The following is a 6003-nucleotide window of genomic DNA, read 5'->3' as shown; positions in this document are numbered from 1 at the left end:
GGGCTCCCGGCCCGGGGGAGGCGCCGGGGGAGGCGGGGAGGGCCGGCCCGCTCCGCCCCGGCTGCCCGGCCCGTGGTTCCCCGGCGCGGCCGGGCGAGCGACGCCCCGGGGGTATTTTATTTGCTCGGGTCCCGGCCCCAGCACCCGCCTCCCCGGCGGCTGGGCAGCCCCGGCTGCCTCTTCTCCCGCAGGCGCCTCCTCTTCTTCTTCCCCCTCCTCCTCCTCCTCCCCGGTTTGTTCTGCCGGGAGATGCTCGGTGGAGAAGACAAAGAGAGAAGCGGCTGCTGCCGGGACCGCTCCTTGCACCCAGGCGTTTCGGGGAGCTTTCTGGTTTTTTGGTTTGTTGTTGTTGGTTTTTTTTAATTTATTTATTTTTATTTTTTCCTGGGCAAAAACTCTTCGAACGCCGCAGAAGGTTATCAAGATTAACAGCGGTTCAAAACACGCCGGCTGGCTGGGACTGCGTCTGTGGGCTGTGTTTTCTATCAGTCTGCTGTTGGACCCAGAGGAGGTGTTTTTTACGAATCTAGAAAGTAGCAGGAGTTTTGCCCGCTGCCCGTCGTCTGCAACTGATAGTACGATGCTGGCACCGTTTCTTACCTGCTGTGGGTAGAAGTGTTTCCCTCGTGTGCATTCCTCCCTCCCCCAGAAGTGCACAGCAAGTTGAGCACATGCTTTTCCTCAGACAAAATCACTGCCAGCTGTCAGGATGGTAAAAAACAAAGCCTGGATCCCATCTCCAGCCACTGAGATTTTGCAGGCAGCTGAGTCATGCTCCCAGTATCACCAGTGGCTCAGCCTAACCTTCCGCTTTCTGGAGCTGGAGCCACGGGCTCGCTTCTGTTCAGGGCTATCACCACACGGAGCCCGGGTGCCCGTGGTGGACCGCAAGTCCCGCACACAGAGCAGGAGTGTCTGGTAGCTGTAATAGGAGGGCACACAGCTATGGGAACAGCCTGGGGTTCCCACTGCCTCGTGCATCCCTTAGACAAGTATCGTCCGATGCATCTGGAGAAGAATCTGTTCTTGTGGCCATTGGGTCCTCACTTTGGGGGAATGGGGATGGCCGTGGCTTTTTGCTGTACAGAGCCAGCAAGGTTCATTTTCCTTCTCGGCGTTCCTCAGAGCTGTGACTGGGGATGGAGACATGGGTGCTCTGCATCATTGCAGCCTCCTTTAAATACTCTACTGGTGACCTGAGTCTGGCTTGGATAGACAGGGACAAAATGAGGCTGGACTCTAAAGCAGCCTGGCCAATGCATCAATTTTGTCACAGTGTTTATGCAGGTGTCTAACAGTGATAGGCCAAATTCTGACGGCCCTTCTCAGAGTTTTACTCAACGTTTGATCAGACAAAAGCCCTGACTGTCCATCTCCCTGTTATTCCCGTCCCTGCTCTAGCTAAGCGCCTGCAAGAGAGAAATTGGCATCGACAGATCCTGAGACATTGCTGAGCCTGACTCAGGCTAATCCCGTTTGGAAAGAGTAGATGCTGAGTCAGGACTTCAGGATCTGGTCGGAGAGCTTTGAGAGAGGCTGGGTCAAGAGAAAATCTCTTGTATGGGGTGCAGCGTTATGGCTGCAGGAGTGTCACTGGGAGCAAAGGGGAGGACGAAAACTGCCTGGCTGGAGCGATGGCTAAAGGTGTCAAGGGGGGGTTGCACGGTGGCCTTTCCCTGCCGTCTGGCAACTGGATAGCCTGCCTTAGAGCTGTGCTTCTGCCCGCTCTGTTCTGTGAGTGCTACTGAAAGGAGAAGCAGCAATAGCAGGGTTTGTGACCAAAGGATCAGTTTAATAGCAGAATGGCTTTGTATGGCTGAATTGTCTCACACCTTATATCTGAGAGTGAGGAGAAGGAAACGTAATCTGTAGTTTACACTTAGATGGGGATGAGACCATGTGCGTTGTTCCAAGGCAGTGGGAGAACCAGGGCAAGCAAGCGGCTCAGAGGATGGCACCGTTACCAGGATACCTTCTCCTCTGCGTGTGACTTGAAAATATCCCACCACATATCAAATCCTCTTAACAAACAAACAGTTGCGGAAGCGGTTCAGCTGTCTCTCATCTGTGTGCTTTAAAACTGGAAACACTACAATAGCATGAATAGTAGGAGCTAATGAGAAACACACCAATGCTCCGCTTGGTTTTACTGAAGGAGAAGGGCTGGCTGGCAGCTCTTTGTAGCCCAAGAGAAAATCCTGCCCTACCTGTGCGTGCACTTTCAAAGGGCTCATGACAGCGAGTGGGTGTATTTCTATAGCTAAGATGGTCGGCAAGGTTTGCTGCATATAACAGGAGGAGGCAGGAGATTGCTTGGGAAGAGTAGACTCTGTGAGAGACTGCATCCTCTGGTCCTATGCAGCCCGAGGAGAGACTGAGCCAGTAGGGGAGGATGCAAGACCTGGGGGATACCAGTCTACAGGAGTGTCCCCACCTTCCCTTTCCTCTTTGCTGTGGTGGCAAGGGCACATGAAAATTCTCCGGGGAGCTAGATCAGCTCATGATCTCGGTGGGTAGGAGGGAGTGGGGACTGCGGGCCTCTCACAGCGACCACAAGCTGTGGTTTTGAGGCTTGGAAAGAGGATTCCTCCACCCCGTCCCAGTGGATCTATTAGCACCTCTCAGAAGTATATTAACTTGCTTCTAACCTGAACACAGGTTGTATATCGCGCTGCCAACTGCAACTAGCTGGGTCCAGCATGGCTGAGTTAAGACTTTTATCAAAAACCTCTCTTAAGATGAGAAATGGGAAAAATAGAAAGCAGAGAGAGATCCTCTTGCTATTCACTCAAATTCTGTGCTGTAAGCACATCTCCTTGTTGTCATCCCTGTGCCCAGTATTGGGAACATTCCCAGCTGCTGGTCTTTCGGGCAAGTAAGGAGAGCTCAGGTCCGTGCCAGGAACAGAAGAGTGGCTGTACTGGATCAGACTGCAGATCTCTTTCCCCTGGGATTCTGAATTAGCAGTGGTTAACAGAGGATGCCTAGCGAGGAGCATAAGAGCAGGGGGATGCAGGTCGGTGTGTTCCTGAATACCCTCCTCACCATCAGCCGTCTGTAGTTCAGGAATTTCCTGAGGTGGGGATCTCTGCATTTAATAGTCCTTTATGGGTTTTTCCTAAAGCTTTTTTGAGCCTGAACAAATTTTGGGAATCCACAGCATCTTATGGCAGTGAGTTCCACTATTCAGCTGTGCGTTGTGTGAAGAAATATTTACTTTGTTCTGCATCTGTCACTTACTGTTTCCATTTGATGCTTTGTAGCTCAAATATGGGAAGAGGCAGCAGGCAGTCATTCCCTGTTAATTTTCTCTAAGCCACTCTCGAACAACAGACCTGCGCTATGTCTCCTCTCAGGTTTCTGTTTCCCAGGCTGAAGGGTCTTGGTCTCACACAAAAGCCATTTCAGACCTTATATCATCTTAAACTACCTCCCTGCCCTCCTCTAGACCTGCTGTAGCCTCTAGCGAACTGCCACAACAGCCATGGGGACACAGATGCACCCTGGAGCTATCTGATAGCCCAGTGAGGTTTGCGGTTTTGCTCCCTTTGTCTCCTAGCACTCGCTTTGCTTTTTTGATTGCTTTTGAGCCTTGGGCTGATGCTTTCATCGAACACTCCTGGCTTGCTCTTGCTGCCGCACAGCATACTTAGCCCTCTGTGACTCGGTTTGCCCATCAGTAGACTGGGGAGGGGATAGTAACTGCTCACCCCTTACAAATTCACACTGGCATCCTAGGCAGAGGTTGCCAAGGACTCTCATTTTTGTATCGTCTCATCCCTATAGGGTCTGTGGCGTACGCAGCGCTAGGCTGAAAGATCAGGTTCACGTGCTGTGGCTGGGAAGGTTGTGGCTTCCTCCCTGACACAACCGGAGGATTGCCTTGAGATTGCACTATATAATGTGCCTCTGCCCTGTTTGGGAGCTGTATGGCTTCAACCAGAGCTCGTGCCACTGCCTTTTTCCTTGAAATACCCCGTGGTGCTCGCGGTGTGACTGCAATTCCAATTGCCCCTGCCTGGGAGGAACCAGGCGCGCACACCCGCACACTCACTGAGGCTCTTCTGATTTGTATGCTGGTCAAGTTGGATTCAAATGACAATCCTAATTATATTTGCCTTGTATATGATGGAGGTTACATTTTTGACTGTTGCTGCTGGGCTGGAAATGTAATTGATTAATTTAGTGCTTAAGAAGGGAAAGAAGATTAAGGCGGTGGTGAGGCTGTGCTGCCAGACACTGCGCTGACTGCCTCACACTTTCACAGCTTCAGCTTTTGTTTGCCTGCAAACCAGCTTGTCTGAGCTCCCAAGTTGTTATTTCTCATGGCTCTGAGCTTGTTGGCAGATCCCTCAAAGCCAAGCCTCCTGCAGGGAAGGGAGCTGTAGCTGTGGAGAAATACGGGCAAAGAGCTAGTCCAGGCTCCAGGTTTATTTCCATTGTATCTGGGGGCAAATGCACTTACTGTTTGGCCATGATCAAGGAGATCAAGGAGAAATGTATGTGGGGAGCTTCATAGTCCAAATACCTGTAAACTCTTGACTGAAAAAAGCAGCACAGGCCTGGACAAGGTCCACCTGTCCACGACAGTGCCGTTTCGGGGAAGAAGTTCCCTTAATGGTTCTGCAGAGCGCATGGATGTGGGGAGATAAAAGATGGACACAGCATCAGTTGGGCTGTGGTCTTAGGGAGTTCCTGCAGCATCAGTGCTGGCAGTAGCAACTGCATGCAGACAGGCACTGCTGAGACTCTGCACTTGATGGAGGAATGGTAGGGATAGCCCATGTAATATTAATTAGGCCTTAAGGCTTTTGCTTCTTGCAGCTGAGGCTCTCTTTGCAGCCCACGAGGCCCCTTGGTGGTGTTCTGGGTCTGAGGCATGCATCTCTGCAGTGATGGGTTATAAAAATGACAGAGTTCTGCTAAGTAATTATGGACACTGGTCTGCTCGTTATTAGGCAAATTAATCAAGTTCTAGCAGAGCCCATAAAAGCAGATTTGTTGGTCTGTATATTGCCCGAACAGAGAATGTTAACAACTTGTGATCTTGTGGTCACAGTTAAACGGGACAACATTACTGCAAGCACAGGGAAGGTCACCAGTCCGCTCCAGTGACGCATGGCATTAACTTGACTTCTCAGCACAGGAGAATTCTGAGCTTCTGCTACTTCCATGATGAATTAATTAGGTATCTGAGGTACATGGAGGATTTCTGTTACCTCCATTCCAGGAGCCTGCTGCACCCATTTCATTTAGATGAATTTTATCTTGATTAAATTAAGCCGGACTGCGAAGCTGGATACCGTGAGGTTTGGACACACAGTCTTGTGCTGAACTGCTGTAGAGCCTGGCAGAAAGGCAGAGCAGCAGCTCCAAAAGCACCACCAGAGACACCCATCAGAGCTCTGGAAGGATTGGGGTCCTGTCCTGTCCCACTCAGGAAGGGTATCACACACCTCCAGCGTGGGGTATCTCTTCCAGCCCTGGGGGAGCTTTCAGGGGGAGATGGTGGGAAGCCCTGACTCTTCTCACATTCTGCCCCAGGCTCATGCTTCCCCTCTCTTTCCCTCCACCTTCTCCACTTCTCCATTGCTGCCTGGTTCCGCACGTGCTTTCCGGACACCTTTGCTGTCCTCCCCAGCTCTCTGCTTTCTCCTGGGACACCCACAAGAAGCCCTACAGAAAGGGAAGGGAGAGTCACTGGGACCAGTGGGAGGCTTCTCAAGGCAACAGCACAAGGTCCCCTTCGTAACACCTTGTGCTTTTGATCAGCCTGTAAAGGGCGGCAGTAAAGTAAAAAAAAAAAAAAAAAAAAAGCAGAGCAAATGCAGTTAATGAAGCAGACGCCGGGAAGCGGCACGTCCAGGCGCAGTCTGTGGTCCCAGGGGCTGCTTTGCTGTTCAGCCACCTGCCTTGGGGACGCAGCGGTGGCTGCTTGCCTGCTGATGCTTTCACAAGGCTGATGGGAGGTGCAGGGGAAGGCCCTGGGACCTCTCTAGGCAT

General features: G+C 51.6%; 1 protein-coding gene across 1 annotated transcript in view; it reads left to right on the top strand.

Moving 5' to 3' along the window:
• Nucleotides 1–6003, top strand: part of GGT1 (gamma-glutamyltransferase 1) — a 58517-nt gene that overhangs the window by 16450 nt on the left and 36064 nt on the right. The gene's annotated exons all lie outside the window — the stretch shown is intronic.

Source organism: Buteo buteo, chromosome 11, assembly GCF_964188355.1.
Source record: "Buteo buteo chromosome 11, bButBut1.hap1.1, whole genome shotgun sequence".
Lineage (NCBI taxonomy): Eukaryota > Metazoa > Chordata > Aves > Accipitriformes > Accipitridae > Buteo > Buteo buteo.
This window is presented reverse-complemented; position numbering and strand designations above follow the sequence as displayed.